Source organism: Pteropus alecto, unplaced genomic scaffold (genome assembly GCF_000325575.1).
Source record: "Pteropus alecto unplaced genomic scaffold, ASM32557v1 scaffold156, whole genome shotgun sequence".
NCBI lineage: Eukaryota > Metazoa > Chordata > Mammalia > Chiroptera > Pteropodidae > Pteropus > Pteropus alecto.
Window position 1 is genome coordinate 940,648 of NW_006437746.1, and position 19,998 is coordinate 960,645.

The following is a 19,998-nucleotide window of genomic DNA, read 5'->3' on the forward strand; positions in this document are numbered from 1 at the left end:
GCTGAGACAGGTTTCATAACTTACCACCCACCACACCTATAAAGGCACTTGTCAATTAACAGTCTGCACTGTCAAGCCACACAGTCAATGACATTAATTGACCATCCTGTAGGCTGTGTCTCAGAAAAGCTAGCCCAGTGTAATGCAGGGCCAGCATGGCAGGTAGCTCAGTGATGTTCGACCCAGCAGGAACTAGTTGACCTCCCCTATGGCGTACGCTCTGATGTTGCCAATAGTAAGGATACAATGCACTTGCAGACTCAGAAAGGTCTTCAAGGTCTTTCTTGACCCTGTATCACCTTCCAGACAGGATGGTCTTCATAGTGAGTCCAGTTGACTGGAACTGATTCAGCAGTGCTGTTGCTAGAAGAAAAAAAAATCTAAATCAAGCATCCTCGGATAGGCTTGAAAACGCATACCCTCTCTTTGGAGCCAGCCCACCACGGAATATGAAATCTTACTCTTTGGTGTTGCGAACAGCAGCTGCTTGGACCAGTTAACTTTAGAAGATGAATTGACCCAGGGCGTTCTCAAATTCGCAACATAAGCAGTAATTTCTCAAAACTCTTTTTTGGTAATAGAAGGGACACGAATTATTAATATCCAACTTAAACAGCAGTAGTTCACAGGCTACAGATTCCATTTGTGAAATTTAAATCTCTGCGCAATGACTGATGGTGCTTGGGGAAAGTGCACCTAGTAATCTCACAAGTTCAGCTGTCTTCGTCTTATTTAAAGCAGGGACTATGAGAAACTCTTTTGTTTCTGTCTCTCTGACTGGAAATGAATGCAAAGTGGAGGTTCTAGCGTCAGCAATAATTTTCATGTCAGTGGCATGAGCCCACGTCTCAAGCAAAATCTGCCTACCTTCTGCTCACTCAAACTTCAAGGGTCCCACTTGTGCTCATAAACAGTGTCTTTTCCTCCTCTCTGGTCCCTTCATTGAGGCTCATCAATCAGGAAGCCACATAAGAGTGGGGCCACCGCTGCCTTTCTTCCAGGAGGACCCAGTTGTCTTAGGTTGGTTTCTCCCTAATCATAGCCCAAGACAAGGATTCGAGCAAAATTGGCTTATTTGAGATATAATCCCAAAAGTGGAAAATCAAGCAGGGAAGAGAAGGAAGTAAATAAATAACGGATGTGTTATCAAGCCAGTCACTTTATTTGGCAACTGAAAGCTAATCCCAATGAGGAATTCTGGGAATCAATGTAGAAAGGGCGCCTCAGGGTCAGCCCTCTGGGGAAGAGGGTATTTATATACCAACTCCCAGCAGTCATTATTCAAGGGCTGCTGGGGGTAGAGGTTTTAGTTGAGGCTGGAGAAAACCCTCAGGCAGCTGGGAGTCTGTCTGGTGTGCACTACAATAGTGAGACTCAAGAGGATATGCGTGGGGCAGCCACATTCTCTGTGCCACCAATATCCGCAGAAGGATGGCATTTCCTGATTGTCTCGTAGCTGCAGAGACCAGGTGGGCTGCTGTGCCTGCAGACCTTACTCTACCGGTGTACACATGTTCAAGGATATCTGCACATACATTTCCAGAAGTGGGATTACCTTCTTTAAGGGATACAAGTTTTAAAATTTTCAGATGTACCACCAAATTGCCTTCCAAGAAGCATTTACCAACTGATACTCCGGCCAACAGGGCATCTGAATTTCCTTTACTCTGCTTTGTGGGATACTGATATTTCCTATTCCAGTGAGATTGGTCATACTGTCATCCTCAGACTTTCAATCTCTCTTTTTTTTTTCATTTTTTAAGGTCAAATTTACACGTAATCAAATTCACCCATCTTATTGAACAGTTCTGTGAAATTTAACAAATTCATGCAATCATACAACTATCAACAAAATTAAGATAAAAAACAGTCCCATCACCCCCAAAATACACACATGCCCCTTTGTGGTTAACCCTTCCCCACACCAAGACCTTGGCTACCATTAATATGTTTTCTATTTCTACAGTTTTGCCTTTTCCAAATTGCCCTGTAAATGGAATCACAGAATATGTAACTTTTTGAGTCTGGCTTCTTTAATGTAGCAGAAGGTGTTTGAGATTCATCGATGTTGATGTATGTATCAATATTTCATTTATTTTTATTGTTGAGTTGGAAGTACTATAGTTGATCTATTCACACATTGAAGAATGTGCCTGTTCTTTCTATTTTTTGGTGATTATAAGTAAACATCTATGTACAAGTTTTTGTGTCAACATAGCTTTCATGTCACTTGGGTAAACGCCTGTGAGGGACATTGCCTGGATCATATGGTAAGTGTATTAAATTTTATAAGAAACTGCAGATTGGTGTAGTCACTATGGAAAACAGTATAGAGGGTCCTCAAAAAATTAAAAATAGAACTATCTTATGACCCAGCAATTCCACCTCTGGGTATTTATCTGAAGAAATCCTAAACACTAATTCGAAAAGATATATGCACTCCCATGTTCATTGCAGCATTATTTACAATGGCCAAGATATGGAAGCAACCTAGGTGTCCATTGAGAGATAAACAGATAAACATATGGATGAAATATTACTCTGCCATGAAAAAGAATGAAATCTTACTATTTGCGACAACATGAATGGACCTAGAAAGTATTATGCTAAGTGAAATAAGTCAGATAAAGACAAATACCATACGATTTCATTTATATGTAGAATATATAGAATACAACAAACAAATTAACAACACAGAAACAGGCTCTTGGATAAAGAGAACAAACTGATGGTTTCCAGGTGGGAGGGGATTGGGGGGTTGGGTAAGGGAAGTGAAGGGATTGGGAAATACAAATTGGTAGTTACAAAATGGTCACAGGGTTGTAGAGTACAGCATAGGGAACGCAGTCGGTGGTATTATAATAACTATGTATGGTGCTAGGTGTGTTCCAGACTTATCGGGGGGATCACTGTGTGGATTATATAAATGTCTAATCACTGTGCTGTACACTTGAAACTAAAATAAAATAATGTTGAACGTCAACTGCAATTGAAAAATAAAAATCAATTAAAAAAATAAAAATAAATCGCCAAACTATTTTCCAAAGTGGATGTATCATTTTTCTTCTCCACAAGCAATGTATGGGAATTTCAGTTACTCCACATCTTCGTCATCACTTGGTATTAATGGTGTTTTTTCTTTTCTTTGTTTTCTTTAGTTCTTCTGATTGGTATGTAAAGGGCAGGTCATGATTTTAATTTGCATTCCCCTAATGACTAATGATATTAAGCATCCTTTTGTGTGTTTATTTGCTATCTATTTATCTTCTTTGGTAAGGTATCTTTTCAATGCTTTTGTCTATTTTTGACAGAATAAACGTTATTTGTTTGTTGTATGTTTGCATATGAATTGTTGAAAAGACTATCCTTATTCCAATCAATTGTCTTTGTAATTTTGTTGGAGATTAATCAAGCATATATGTGTGGATCTATTTCTGGACTTAGTATTCTATACATTGATCTTTCTATTTATCCTTTCACGAATACCACACTCTATCACCGAAGCTTTATAATAAGTCTTGAAGTACAGTAGTGTGGTCTTCCAGACTTGTTCTTTGCAAAATTGTTCTGGCTTTTCTAGTTTCTTTGCCTTTCTATACACATCTCAGAATCACTTTGTCAATATCTTTTTTTAAAAAACCTGTTAGAATTTTGATTGGAATTGCATTGAATCTATTGATCAACTTGGAGATAATTGATATCTAAACTGTACTGAGTTTTCCAATTCATGAACATGATATATCTCATATGTTTTGGCCATCTTTTATTTCTTTCATCAGTGTTTTGTAGTTTTAAGCATACCTATTCTGAGCATGTATTGTAAAATTCGTACGTAAATATTTCATATTTTTGGTGTTATTAAAATGGTATTCTTTAAATGTCAATTTTCAATTATTTATTGCTGGCATATAGACATATGATTGATCTTTTTTTTATATTGACCTTGTATCCTACGACAGTGCTAAGCTCACTTACTAGTTCTAGTAGGTTTTTGTAGATTATTTTGGATATTCAATGTAGACAATCACACCATGTGCCAGTAGACAGTTTACTTCTCCTTTCTAATATAGATGCCTATTTGCACTAGCAAAGATCTTTAATGCAATGGTGAATAGGAGCTTTGGGAGCAGGCATGCTTACCTTATTCCAAACTTATGAAGAAAATTTTCCATCTTTTAGTAAGTATACATTAGCTGAAGATTTTTTTGCAAATGTCTTTGAACAGGTTGAGGTTAATTCCTAGTTAGCTAAGAGCTTTTGTCTGTGAATCAATATTGAATTTTGTTAAATGCTTTTCTTGCATCTGTGGAGATTATCATATGGTTATTCTTCTTTAGTCTGTTGACATGGCAAATCACGGTGATCGATTTTTAAATGTTGAACCAAACTTGCATTTTTGAGATGAATCCCACTCAGTCATAATGTATTATCCTTTTTATATACTGCTGGATTCATTTTAATAGTATTTTGCTGAGGATTTTTGTCTCCACGTTCATGAGGGATACTGGTCTATAATGTTCTTTTCTTGTAAAAGCTTTGTCTGGTTTGATAATCAGGATAATACTAGCCTCATAAAATAACTTGGGAAGTAGTCTTTCTTCTTCTATATTCTCTAAGCTTTTGTATATAGTTAATATTTTTTTTTCCTTAAATGTTTGGTCGAATTCTCCAGTGAAGACATATAGGCTGGGAATTTTCTTTTTTGGAAGGCCTTTAACTACTAATTAAATTTCTTTATAAGATATAATACTATTTAGATTATCTAACTCTCTTGAGTGAGCATTAGCAGCTTGTGTCTTTCAAAAAAAAATTGTCTATTTCATCTAAGTTGTCAAATTTATGGGCATAGAGTTATTCATAGTATTCTCTTAGTATCTTTTGAATGTTTGCAGGGTCTATAGCGATATTACCACTTTTAATCCTGATATTTATAATTTATGTCTTCTGGATTTTTTTCTTGGTTAGTCTGTTTATCAGGTTTAATAAAAAAGTTTATTTATTAAACGTTTCAGAAAACCAGATTTTAGCTTCGTTGATTTTCTCTTTTGTTTATTTTATTCTCAATTTCCTTGATTTCTGTTATATTTATTATTTCTTTCATTCTATTTGCTTTGAGTTTGGTTTGCTCTGCTTTTTCTAGTTTCTTAAAGTGGAAGCTTAGAGCCTCATCACCTTCGGCTTTTGAGGACATAACGAGTCTTCATTTGGTCCCATCGTAGAAGTCCACAGGTGCTTTCTCGGTCTCATTGGGTCCAAGCTGCTGGCACGTGATGTTGGCTTTACCAATCAGATGCATCCACTCAAGTCTTTTGTTCAGAAGTGGGCAATGCAAAGAAGCATGAAATCCTTCCTTTGACGAGGTCGATCATGGTGCTGTTTAGCTCTATGGGAGTTTCAGGGGCAGAGCTGCTGGACCCCGCAAGTTGCAGGGTCTGGATCAAGAATGGGTGGTGAGGTCTCTTCACCAGAACAGCCCCTGAAGTGTGATTGGGTGTTATTCTAGCACTGTATTCTGCAGTTCTATTTCTCTAGCCCTCCTGGAGATTCCGTGAATTCCTCTTCTGCTTAAACTCTCTGGATCGAATTTTGTTGGCAACTAAGAAGCTCTACTGATTTATTCATTAAAAAAAAAAAAATTGTTTTTTTTACAGTTCCATGTGTCAAATGGTGCATCTTCATTATTTGATTATGACTGAATCCAAAGTGTGTTCATATATATTTGGCCATTTATATATCTTCATCTGAAGTGCTCGTTCATATCTCATGTCCATTTTTCTATTATACTGTGAGACACACACATGTGCGTACACGAGCATACACGTATATTCTGGCTAATCATCTCTTCTGTATTAAATATATTGCAAATATTTCTTCTGCCTGTAACTGTTTTTGTACCTTCGAACTTTGTTTATGGTATTTTTATTATTGTTCAGAAGTTCTTCATTTTCATAAGGTGAAATTTCTTAATTTTCCACTCATTTGGATTTTTGGAGTTTATTTCTTCCTTAGAAAGGCCCTCATCCAAACATCGCTTAAAAAAAAAAAAAAAACTATCCTGTATTTTTTTCTAATACCTTTATACTTTTGTTGTTAAGTTTAACTGCTTAATTCTCTTCGAGTACATTTCTGCGTATAGTGTTGTGTAGGAATATAAAATAATTTTTTCTAATACCTTCTATTAAGTGGTTCAATCTTTTCTCCACTATTCAGCAAATTCTATTACAGAAGGATTTAAATGTGAGCGTACACCACTTGCACTGACTGAGTCCCTAAATGTAGAATACTTGCAAATTACTCTGAAAATACGTTTTTTATATAAATGCAAGATATGGTAATATGCAACGAATACTGGGTAATTATTTCTTTTTTCATTTCCCACCTTATTCCAGAGAAGATTGTGCACAGGGTTATGCCATTCTTTTAGCATTAGAAGTAACCAGCGGAATATACTAGATGGTTTAGTTTTCATCTCCACAGAGCTCTCGTGCATCAGGCTTTCTCGAAGGGCCTGCTCTGGTAGGACTTTCATTGGGCAGGCTCTCATTGCAGAAGTTTTCTGTTTGGGTTGCTAGTGAGTGTGTTTTTGTTTGGAAAAAGAGCCCCCCAAATATGTCCTTGGCTGTCATTGGGTGAAGCAAGTAGGGGAAAGTGGAGAGGTCAGCAATGTCCTTTTTACTTTGCCATGTGGAGCTTTAACGGGGGACGGGGGAGACTCAGCACATCACGTTGATCCAAAAGGCAGAAAAGAGAGAGAGCAGAGCATCAGGCAGAGCCCTAGCTGGCTGAGGGTAAAGAACAGCCAGGAATGTCTTCCAGGCTGAGGCCAGCTGCACCTGCTATATTTGGGGTCAGTCTCCTCCAGGCAAAGCCTCTGCAGGATTCCCCCCAGGGAATTCCTGGGAATGTCCACTCACTTCCACTCCTCCAAATGACAGCGGGTGGCTTTTCACTCTGAGGGCATTAGTGCCTGCATTTGGGTTTAGGATAAATTGTTACTTTACCCAGGCTTCTTGGAGAATCCACAACAATCAGCCTCTTTTTAGGAATGTAAAATGAAATTTTCTTGATGTGTGATTTTGTGCATGTGCTATTTTCTTTCTATTGTATATGTTTTTTTAAATTTTCATGTCGAATTTGAGGGCAATGATTTCAGTACTAATTAAAAGCATATAAAGAAGGGAGACAGAGGCAGACAGCAGCATGAAATGGATGAGATTGGCAGTTCTTTGGTGAGAGTGTGTTCTGTAGGGCTCAAAAGGATGAGGAGCTGTCTTCAGCTCACCTAGAGGGGGAAACTAGGGGGTCAGGAAGGTGTCTCTGAGGAGGTGATCTGGTCATGACTCTCACTTCCCCGGTCACCCTCCAATTCCTGCCTTAGCAAAGCCCTTCCTGTTAAATACCACCTTTCATCACAAGACTCGCAAGCAGACTTTGTCTGTGACCCTCTGGGACATCTGAACCAGCCTCCAGGGTGCTCCTGTTCTTCAAGTCTACAAGACAAAGGAGTGGGGGGATCTCTGCAAGAGCTGTGATCCTGAGGTGAAGGGGACCATCCCTGAGCCCCCACTTCAGAGAACCCTTTGACCGCAGTGGAGGGGGCTGGAGCTGTGAGGCAGAGGCTGACCAGGAGCCGGGCCAGTGGGTTGGCGATATGGAGGGAGGTGGGAGGCTCCACATGAATGATTACTCAGAGGGTTGATTGCAAAAATAATAATAATAATAATAATAATAAGTGCACAATCTAAACAATATGCCTGAGGCTCTGTTAATTTGCATTACCCTTTATTCCCCTTTTACAGATGGCGAAACTGAGGCGTGGAGAAGCAATGTGGCTAGTCATTTCGGAATTCAAACCCACCGTTTTCTCTCTGCTCGACTGTCCTTGCGGGTAGAAAGCTACATTTCAAACTAGCGGCTCTCAGCCTTCCCTCTGCCTCCACGCCGTCTGCCTTCCAAGGCTTGCCCATCAGAAACTTTCCAGAGATCACACAGAGATTCTTCACCGGGGAGGCCAGGTCCCCAGCCCCAACCCACTACAGGGGGACCCGTCAGATTCAGAGGAGGGAGTGTGCCTGGTTTAAAGGAAGCTCTCCAGAACTTCTAAAACGTGAGAATCCCCGATTCAAGTGAACCAACAGATACAGGCTAGGTCACATAATTTTCTTCCAGCTCACAGAAATGCCATTTCCATTCCCAGGGACGATTTTGGATTAATTAACATGTGACACTCCACCCCCACCCTTCCCCACAAGCCTTTATTCCTTGCTTTTTGTTAATGTGAGAGTTTATCAAAGGGACTACCTTTTCCACCTAGAACATTCACATCGAGGGCCAGTGTGGAGGTACGGATAGTCAGATTAGGGAAGACAAGTCGGGGGAAGGGTTCCTGGGGCTGCCTAGGAGCAGAGAGTGGAGAATGTAAAGACCGGAAGGGGGGTGGGTACCAGGAGCTGGAGCGGGGGCTGAGCCACAGTGGCAAGAGGACAGGAGAACCCAGCTGCAGAGGACGACAGAATCCCGGCCTCATCCCCTCCATCCGCCCCGCAGGATTCCTGCGGCCAGGTGACGCCCACGCTGCTGGTGGCTTCCTCGGCCACAGGCACATGAGCCCACACACGGGTCAGGCTGGAAGGACTGAGGAGTAAAATGTGTCCGAAAGTCCCCCAGCTAGTGTGGGATGGGAGCTGGTGAATAGAAACGTCGGTTTCCTCAGGCCTCGGTGAGAGACCCTGAGCTACGTTCTCCTCTGGATCCCAGACGTCTCCGTGGGGTTGGGTCCCACCCGCCCACAGAGGTGACCTGTCTCCTTTTCCTTTTCTGTCTTACACCCCCCTCCCTCATTCCCGCTTTCTGAACCATCTCCCAAGTAAACCGCCTATATCGGTGGTCCTCGTCTCAGGGTCTGCTTTGGGGACAGCCAAACGACAGACACCCACGGAAACGCTTTCAGTCCAAGCTCTTCCTCAGGCTTCCGAACCACACACTAGGCCACCTCCGTCACACCCCCACAGGGTTCCTCATTTCACGGTGTGAACATGCCTCTCCTCCCTCCTCTGCTGAGTCACCTCGTGGCATGGGGATTCTTTTCTAGGACATCTCCTCCCCCCTGACATCAGGAACTAATTCAAGTGACCCAATTTGGATGAAATGAAAGCTAGGATCAGGCCTTTTACTACAGTATGGGGGCAGTGGGGTGGGAGAGGGGGAGGGATCCTCTCTTTTCCAGCCCCAGGAAATGCTGGTTACCAGCTGTGCGAATGAAGGCAGAGCCCCTCTAAGGATGGAGATGAGGCTAATGCTGCTGGGCCTCCAACATTATCCAGGGTTCTCACCCATTCAGGGACACCGGCTACTCCCAACGGCATCTCTGCCTTTGGGCTTCCTCAGAAATCGCAGAAGTCTGTGTGCCCTGAGCGCATGGCAGCCGGGAGTGACATGGAGTCCCTGTTTCTTAGGAGCAAGCATCAGCATTGTTTCCAGCAACGCCTGGTGAGAATAGATCCCTCGACGCCCCCCTCCCCGCCCTGCCCCAGAGTACAGCACGCTGAAGCCCCAAGCTCTGCGTGCTTACCCAGAGCTCACAGTGGGATCCGGCCCCCGGCACCCACCGCGGGGCCAGCTGGATACTGCCCCATTTTCTCGCTGTCTTCTCTTCCCCGTCTCAGCTTCCCCACATCGCCATCGGTACTTCCTCCATTTCCCAAATTATATTCAGATCCTCGCCTCAGGGCCTGCTTTGGGGGAACCCGAATTAAAAGGTGATGACTCCAAGACAGAGAAAAAAGTAACAGAAGGGGGTAAAAGCCTATTTTCAGTCATTATTTGAACCCTAGATCAAGCGATGCCTGAGGCAATATGTTGCTTTTTATTTTTTCACTTAAACAAATCTGATTTTTGTTGTCAGTGGCAACGCTGAATCTTAATAGATATATCTGAAACCCTGCAACAGCCACCAAATGACACCTACACTGCCAGTCCACATATTTTTCGCAATGTGGTCCCAACCTTAGGTTCCTCAGCCTTCCCTCCCCACCCACCCTCATCTCCAGACAAAACAAGACTGGGCTCCTTGCCGGTCGCCGATACCCTCCCTGCCCTTTGGTTGGCTCAAGCTCCCAACCACCCCCCTTCTCTGTTTCACCAAACAGCACCCATCTCGTAGGGTCTAGTTCTGAAGCCTCCTTTGCTCTCCTGCCAGATAAAATTTTCCTCCATTTTCTAATAGGATCTTGTTCCTCATTCATGTCACTTTCCATGTTCCTCATAGGAAGAAAAATATGCTCTTTAAATTGCCAACGGTCTTAGATTCAGGGGCACAGTGGCCTCTGGGATGTTGCTTTTGTTTCATCTCTTGGTTTGGATACTGGTTACACAAGCGAGTTCACTTTGTGAAAAGTAACCAAACAGTATGCTTCTAATGTATACATTCTCTGCATGTATGTCGTATGTCAAAGTAAAAGAGTTGATTTAAAGATAAAGTATCAACTGCAGCCTAACGTCCTCAGGCAAAGAGAAAGTCCTTTTTCCTCCTGAGTGCTGTGATACATTTGGTTGTACAACTTTGGGGTTAGGAGATGGTGAATGACTCATCCTAAAAAAGGACGCGTTGGAGCTTCCTTGAGCGGAGCAGGGGTGGCGAGGAGGAGACAGGGGATGGGGGAGCAGCCATTCTCCCACGATGCCACCATTGCTCTGTGACTCTCAACTTTCAATGCATTATCTAAGCTCACAAATTGCATGGTGGATTTTTTTTTTTCTGGACAGTGGTAAGGGGGCTTAGTTCCACGTGTGCACTGACACAGAATAAAATGTTGTTAGCATTTTAGTACCAGAGCTGGTACTAAAGAGCCCCAAGAGAGGGTGAACTCCAGAATCAGCATTTGTCACAGGGAGGACATCGGACTTTATGGGGCAAAAGAAATTAAATGTCAAGGAAATTGAAATCGTTTTCTCAGCATGTCCTTTCTCTTTTAATGATCTGTAAGTTTCTTGAGGTTGAAAGCAGCAATTGGATGTATAGATAAATGGATAAGTGGATGGATGGATGGATGGATGGATGGATGGATGGATGGATGGATGGATAAATAGGTAGGTAGGTAGGTAGGTAGGTAGATGATAGGTAGGTGATAGATTAACATTCAGATGATGTTATCCTAGCAGCTGCCTTCTTTACTCAGTTCCAAGCATAAAGAAGGTGCTTAATATATATATATATATATATACACACACACACACACACACACACACACACATGTATATATATACATATATATGTGTGTATATATATATACATATGTGTGTGTTGTATATATATATATATATATATATACACATATATATATATGTTTTGCTTTAATTAATGGGAAATGGAAAGAGATGAGGAACTTGGGGCTTCTTGGATAACCAAGACCTTTCTTACTGTAGAAGCAGCCTAACAGTAGATAAGGAACACAAATTTTCTAGTTGAAGACCTAGGTTTAGAATTCAGTTTTGCCACTTATTAGTTGTGCAACTTCAAGCAAGTTGCAAACTCTCTGAACTTCCGTTTCTTTACCTACAAAATAGGTGCATGAGGAAAGAAGTATTTTTTTAAACTGTAAAGTGCTTTTCAGATTTCTGTGTTGGTAAGGTTGTTTCCAGGACCTGCATTCTAAGATGACATAACTTACCTAAATAGTGTAAATGCCCTTCCCACCCGTTTGTTGGTTCTGGCATAGCTTTAATAGTCATCGAGAGTATAAAAATGCAAATGGTCACCGATTTAAATTCACACAGAGGTGCAAGTGATTCACGACAGATCCATTCATTCAGAAAGAGCAGGTTTTCCTTGGTGGGAAGACACTAGGAATTTCAGTGGGGTGGCAAATAAACACAAGAGAAGGAACCTGGAGCCTATAGTGGCTTGATTTCAAATCCCCTCATGAAAAGGCACTTATACCTCCTTTGCTGTATTGTCACTGCTGTGAGCTATTGTCATTTGTGTTCCCATCTTGTCGAAGTGGGCAGATGTTCCATGAACTTTAGAAAGGAATGAACCAGGTGTGGAATGTGTCTTCTCAGAAGTAACGCCTGCAGAAGGAGCACCTGGGCGCCTCCTCCAAGCACCTCACAGTTGGGGGGTGAAGTTTGCCAGATGCACCCTCTCAGCATCCCCGCAGGGCCCTATCTAAAAGTTGGCCATTAAAGATAGCTTGTAGGTAAGGCCTTCTGACTTGTCTGCGGCTAAGAATTCCCTGGCAGTTTTATCAAAATGCAGATTCTGGTTCTACGGGGTTAGGGTGGAGCCTGAGATCTGACATTTCTGACAAGTTCCCCAGATGATACTGATGCTGCTGGGCCATGGCCCACACTTTGAGGAACAAGGCCATAGATCCTCATCACATGAATAAATGAACACATAATAATGTATTAAATTTCCATTATGTACACCATCGGCCCTGGCTCTTTCATCTGCTAAGAGACTCTTACCTGTCTGCTCCTCCCCAGAAGTTGCAGCCTGTTATTTACAGCCAGCTGTCTGACAGGAAGCCCGGATTTGTCTTCAGCCACACGGCTCCATCTCTACTTTGGAGCAGCAGCTGCCTCCCCCTCGCTCCCCCTACCCCAGTCTGCGCCCTGTAACTCACCAGGTAGCATTTGATGTTTAGATGAAAAGACCAGCGCACCTGGGCGTCTGCCCCTCTCTTCAAGCTCTACTTCCTCTACATCAATCACTTCAACCCAATCATTGATCCAAATTAAAAGCTGGGCGACCCGGCTCTTGCTGTAACAAATTCTGGTTCATAGCTGACCCCAAGGCCAGCTCCGCCCAGCCCCAAGAAGAGACGGTGGGGCCAGCCAGTGGTCACCCAGGGAAACAACTCAACATCCAGCCAACTGTCATGCTCTCCCTAACACCCCAGGGCCCGTGTTGGAAGTGTCGGAGAATGGGAGGTGGCAGACGCTGTGCAACATCAGGGTGTGCCCAGCAGCACACAGCCTGCCAGGTGGTTGGCCGCAGAGCAGCCTGCTGGCATACGTTCTGTCCCCAGTCCCTAGTGACAGGATGTGCAACGTGTTGAGTCGTGTCAGACATGATCTAAGAGCTTAGCCTCCTGTTTTCATGGCTTCTCACTGCTCAAGAGCCTTCATGAGGATGAACTACTGAGGATAAGAACACCTCCTCTCCAACATCAGCCAAATTTTCATCCTTTGCGTTCCTTCTATGCATCCTTCTGGCGTGGGGGTATCTGCTCGCTCTCGCTCTCTCTCTCTCTCTCTCTCTCTCTCTCTCCCTCCCTCTCACTGTAGGACTTTGGTTCCCTTGGAACAAAACCGATGACCCTTGAGGACATTTGGAAGTCAGCATATTCAACCCATATTTGTGGAGCACCTAATAAGCCCCAAGGACCATCCATACCACAGAAGACACAGTGGTCAGCACAACTCAGAGGCCCCTGCTTTCCTGCAGTACATATCCTACTGGGCGAGGAGAGAAAACGAGCAAATCAATAAATAATTAAGATTTTTTTTTCAGATAGTGATGAGGTTGTGAAAACAATTAAGTGAGATGATTCGACGCACGGACTTTGGGGGTTCAGGGAATGCCTTTAGGAAGACGTGACATTTGAATTGGCACCTCATCAGTAAGAAGGAACGAGCTGCGTGGAAACGTGGGTGCAAAACAGAGCATATCACTGACATGAAGTCCCCCGGGGGAAAAGTGTTTCGAATGCTCCAGGAAGAAAGTGAAGGGCAGCGCGTTTGGAGCATGAGAGAGCTGAAGAGCAAGGGGCTGGTCATGAAGGACCTTGTGGTTCACTCCAAAGCAGTAGGAACCCATAGGAGGATTTTCGGTGGTGGCAGACGTGACATGACTTACATTTAAAGAACACACTGGTTGCTAACCGCAGAAAGGATGGGAGGGTGCACAAAGACGAAGTGCGAACACGAAGACCAAGCAGAAGCTCATTCTCCAGAGAGGTGTTGGTGGCTTAGGCTGAGGAAAGTGGCTGGCTTTGGAAATCTGGACAAAGAACCTCACAGAAACCTCCAGTGTGTAGCATCTCTACCACCCCGCCTCCTACAAACTCCTTCAAAAACGCCTTAGTGCAGAAAGTCATCAGCCTAAGACCCACACTCCCTAGAAGCTGAAAGTTCTCAGCATCCTGGCGCTGTGAGACTGTCCCTCACCATCTGAGTGCAAAAAATCCATCATCTGGCCACAATCCACCTTTCTCTTGACTTCTGCTACCCAAACCAAGAACTACCAACAGATAAGCATCATAAAAAATGCTTTAGTAGTACTAAATGTTTTGTTTCAACCTTAACTCCCGTAAAGTTTGTAACTGAATGGGAATCCGTTCTTTCCTAAAATGTGGTCAGTCCAATATTGCTAGATCTGGCCCCTCAGGGGGAAATTTCTGAGTGGAGAGCTGCTAGACTATCTTCATTCCTTCATCGCTCCATGTGATCGAAACCAGTGCTTGCTGACAGCACATCGTGTCTGTCCCTGCCCTCATGACCACTAGGCTCAGCAATGCCATTATCATTTATAGAGGCCAAACCTCATTCTGAGCTTCGCTGGTGGGGCAGTAATGGCGGCAGGTGGAACAGTAGTAAGGGAGTGGACCCATGACCATCAGCCCTGCTAAGCTCCCTAAAAGCCTTTTTTCTTTCTACTTTAGTTTAAGGTTTGAAGGGCTAGGGTGATACAAAAGCCATAAAACAGAGTTGTCACACTCACACAAGGGGGAATGGAAGTATTTAAAACTGGAAGTCTTATCTGAATTGTAGTTAAATCACTTGAGGAATTATTGAGAAAGATGGGATTTCTTGAATTCTTGACAATTTCCCTCTCTTTTATAGACAGTTAAAACTGGAAGGAATGAACAAGCCAAATTCTCTCATTTCAATGAAAAGGAAACAGAAGCCCAACAAACAAACGAACAAAAAAATTGCCCCAAATAAAACTAGTTGGTGCCTATCTTAGCCTAGTTTATTCTCCAAAGCAGAGCCTGGCACTAGGGCTTGACCACCAGCTGCACATTTTGGGAAATGATTCTAAGGAATAGGAGTCAAATGCTGGGAAAAGCAAACTAGAGGAAGAGAGAAAGCCAGCTTCCGTCCATAACAGTCAAGAGGTTCCCCTTGAGGTGCTAACTACATCATACTCCTGGTTATGGGCACCAGAATAGCTGAACAGGTGTCCCAGCCTGACACAGGGCAGGTCAAGAGATGCACAGTGACACTGAGATGAGGTCCTCCAGCATTTTCCCACTACCTCTGACTATCACTGACCCATGGGGAAGCCATGGCCACCGGACATGTGCAAAGGGAGAAAGGCAAGTTAGAATCTGAAATTCAAATTCACAAGGATTCATGCATGTTATGAAACATTGCCTTTCAAATAGGACTGCGAGAATTCCAGACTATTGAAAGATAAGGCACACATTTAACAATAAATATGAAAATCAGAATGGGTTGTATCAGCAGTGACTCGCCCAGTATCGCAGATGCGTGTGCCTGCTCACTTGCATTCACTGTTTGGGCACAACACCCCTGGTTAACACTTCAGACACCAGAACACAGCAATCCTTTCTCATTCCTTTTACTGATTCACTCAGAGTAGGGGGCTGACAGCCCAAGCGAGCTATAGCGGAGTCCAACGGGGGTCCTCGAACGTTCTCCGCTCACAGCCCCCTTCATTAGCATAAAGGACTCTCTCTCACCTGTTACCTCGGAAAAATCCAAACAGAATAAATGATGATCATAAGACTTTCTGAGAAGTCACGTGCCCTTCCCCAAATGGCCACATTATTATAATGTCTTCATGAAGTTCTTAAGCACTTTCAGAATTTGTCACTGTCAATGAATGGATGTATAATAGGAATATCTAAACTTTTTAGTAATGGCTAGTCTTTTTATTTACAGCTGATGGAAACTTCATTTTTACCAGCCAGAGGACACAGCTGACCTCATTCGCCATTCTCATTTTTATTCGTCTCAAGACTTAAAATAACAACAAATGATTCAAGCCATCCCGCTGGACTAAATTTGGTCAGATTTGACCATAAAAAAAGTTTTTTCTGTTACTGAACCAAACTCTTTGAACTGGTTCACACAGAAAAAACCCTCTGACCCTCTTTGGGCCACACAGAAAAAAATCTAGTCCTCCTCCATGTGGCCACTTTCCTGTCTGAAGACAACTGCCATATTTCCAGTCAGACTTACCTTCTGGCACAACCTACCATGGTACCCATCTCTCCTTGAAAACCAATTCTAGGATTATTCCAAAGAAACAGAAGGTTTAATGGAGGTGATCTTAAATATATTACATCATAAATATGAATTCTGAGAAGAACTTTCTACATCCTTATTCTACCAATCTACTCCAAAGCAAATGGAGACTTGGGATAGCATTATGATGACATTGTATAATAAAGTGTTTGAGCAGCTGGTTTATGGTTCATGGTCCTTCACGGTATAATTTTGAATAATGTAAGTTATTCCTAGAATATTATTAAAGCATCAGATTAGCTTCTGTGACAGTACACAGTGACCTGGTCAGTTGTTGCAGCACAGAATCCTGAATGCAAAAAAAAAAAAAAAAGAAAAAAAAAGAAGAAGGCTAGTTGCCACAACCATACAAGGGGTCTGTATCAAACTCTTCTCCTTCTTCTGGGAGATGTCAAATATATTTACTTATTTATTGACCTCAGCCTTGCCCTGTTATAAGAAAAACGTTGTAGCAACTTACATAAAAATACGCATAATTTCAAATAATGTTAGTGATAAGTGGGGATAAAAGAAAAAATCAGAAGTAGCCAGAGGGTGGGTCACTGCACACTGTGAGAGTCAGCAGGCCTTATGCAATTGACCGCCTTTATGCAAAGTGCCCAAATTTGGATCTAGACATCTTGAGGTCAGAGGAAAAGGAATCACAACCACTCAGGAATGTCACAGGCATTCCTAAGGGGGGAAAAAAATCAAGCCAAAGAATGAGGAAGAACCAATGGATGAAAAAGAAAAACTACATATTGCTTAGGGATATATATATATGTGTGTGTAAAGACATAAAGACATGTGTGGAAACAATAATTACCAAAGTAAAGAGGGTATTAACCTCTAGAGCACAGAGAGAGGCAATCAGGGACGTTCTCATAGAGATTTCAACGATGCCAATAATATTTTATTTCTTATGTTGGATCATGGGTATATGAAAGCTTGTTATGCTATTTTTGTACTTTTCTGTGAGTCTGAAATGTTTCACAGTACGTGCTTTATTATGACTATTATGGAGGCAAGAATGCAGATAGTAAGATCACTAAGGAGATTATAAAAGATGTTAGGGGAGAAATGAAGGTAAATTGGACTAAAATGAAGATAGCATAATTATAAAAGAAGTGGATAGATTTGAGATATGGGTTTGAGGTTAAGGACCTGACAGTGAATTACATGTGGACTGTGAGAGAAAGAGAAGAATTAAAAGTAACCAAGCTTTTGGCATGATAAACTGCATGGAGGGTGGTGACGTGTAGCACTGTGGGGATGGCTTAGAGGGGACAGTTGAGGTTAGGATGAGAGAGGGGGAGGTAACTATTATTTTTTTTTGATTTTTTTTGGACGTGTGAAGTTTGAGATGCCTGATAGACAAGCAAGTAGAGATGTTGAGCAGATGGTTGAATGTATAAGTCTAAAACTCAGAGGAAGATCTGGTCTGCTGATTAATTAAAATTTGAGAGTCATCAACACATATATTTCATTGACATACATGAGACTGGAGGAGACCACCAATAGAGTCTGGATAGAGAAGAGGGCCAAAGAAAGAGCCTCGGCTTTCCAACAGTTAGAGATCTGGAACGGAAGTAACAGTTGACTAAGGAGGCTGAGAAAGTGTGGGCTGTGGAATAGGAGGAAAACAAGAAGAGCATGTTATCTCAGAATCTCGATGACGTAGTATTTCACAGAAGAAGGGAGTGGTGGATTTGGATCGAATTCCACCGAAAGGTCAGATAAAGACAGAAAATTGACCTTCAGCTTTGGCAAGATGTAGGTCAAAGGCAACCTTAGTCAAAGCCCTGTCTGTGGATTGACGAGAAGGAAGTGTGGCTGGAGTGACTGAGCTGAAATGGGAGGTGAGAAGTTCTAAAGATTTGTTTCTATCACAGTATTTCAGTGACTTTTACTATGACTGGGAACAAAGAAATGGGAAAGCTGGAAGGGGATGGCGGCTAGGTCAAGAGGGTTTCATTTAAGGTGGGAGATAGCAAGGTATCTACAGAGGTATGAGACGATCTAGGTGAAAGGGAGAAAGTGTCAATGCAGGAGAGAAAGGGGGCAATGGAGGTAGAGAAATCCTTGAGCTGAGAAAGGATTGGATATGGGGTAAAATGCGGAGCTTAGACAGGACACAAGTCTTCCATTATGACGGTGGGGTACACATGCAGGCACAACGGCGGGCTAGAAGGTTATTCACATTTCATTAAATTATTTTTCTCTGTGAAGTTGGAATGGAGGCCCTAGCTGAGATTAAGAAGTGAGGGGCTCTTGGAGGCTTGAAGAAAGAAAGGAAGAAGTAAAATAGCTGTTTGTAAGGGGAGAAAAGTACACATTTGGAGGAAGAGAAGCAGGAATCTCTGGAAGATCAAGGGACCATATCAGATCTAAGGTCATAAATTTGAAGTGATTTAATATAATTTTCTCCGGTAATACTCAACTTCTTGGGTACAAACTGAGAGTAACCAGAAAACTGGATCTCATCAGGTTGTTTTTGCAGGAGTAATTATGGAGGGGGAGGGGAGCGTAGGGCGTTTACAAGGAAATGGGTATACTGTGCTATCTATGTAAAGCGGATAAAGAGGGAAATAGGCAGTGACGGATGGTGATAAAAAATAAAATCAGAGAGCTGGACTTTCAGTAAAGTTGATCTGTTCTGCCATGAGAGAACCAGAGTAATGACAGGAAGGCAATGATGATCAAATAGTCGGACATTTAAAATGGAGACTAAATGAGATCATAATTCATTTATTTTGGATGATAAAGTCGAGACTACAATGTGAGTGGGTGGCTGGAAAGAGAATAATGACAAAGAAATAAGCAAAATCACTGCTCTCTAAAAGGGCATTAATTACTTATTAAAAGCATAATAATTAAAATTAAAGATAAAATGCCAAATGATTTCGACATGAGAGGTTATTGCAGTGGGGCGGGAGGGAGATGAGGGAAATACAGCTCTGCCAAGGTCATGTGCTTATCTGAAGAGAGGACAGAAACACTTTTTGATTTTAAATATGGATAGGAAAATATGTTTAAATGTACTTCCTTAAAAATGAAAGGTAACTACTAGAAGAAGAGCAATAGTATATAAATTCTCAAATCATTAAGAAGAAAAAGGTTCAAAGAAAATGTAATCAATTAAAAAAGTAGAGTGGGGGAAAAGGGAACACAAAATATGATAAATATAACACAATGCAATATGCATGACATCTTATTGAATAGTACACTTGAAACCTATATAATTTTAATAACTAATGTCACCCCAATACATTTCATAAAACAAGGAAATTCCATTTATTTTCGAAGAATGTTTTTGCTGTATATAGTCTATACTAATTCAACAATTAAAAGATGCAGAGATCTAACTGTTGGTTGCCAAAGGGGAAGGGGTTTAGGAATGTGAAAATGGTGAAAGGAAATAAGAGGTTTAAATTCCAGTTACAAAATAAATAAGCCACACAATACAGTGTACAGAATGGAGAATATAGTCGATCGTATTGTAATAACTTTGTATGGTGACTATTGGTTACTAGACTTACCACGATGATCACATCAGAAGGTATACCAATGCTGAATTACTATGTCGTATGCCTGAAACTAATGTAATAGTGTAGGCCAACTATATTTAAAAAATTTTTTAAGGGAAAGAAAAACTAAAATAAGATGGCAGGAATAAGTTTGTATTCACAGAAGTAATTGCAAGAAATGAAAATGGTGAAGATGGGGAGACAGGACTCTTGA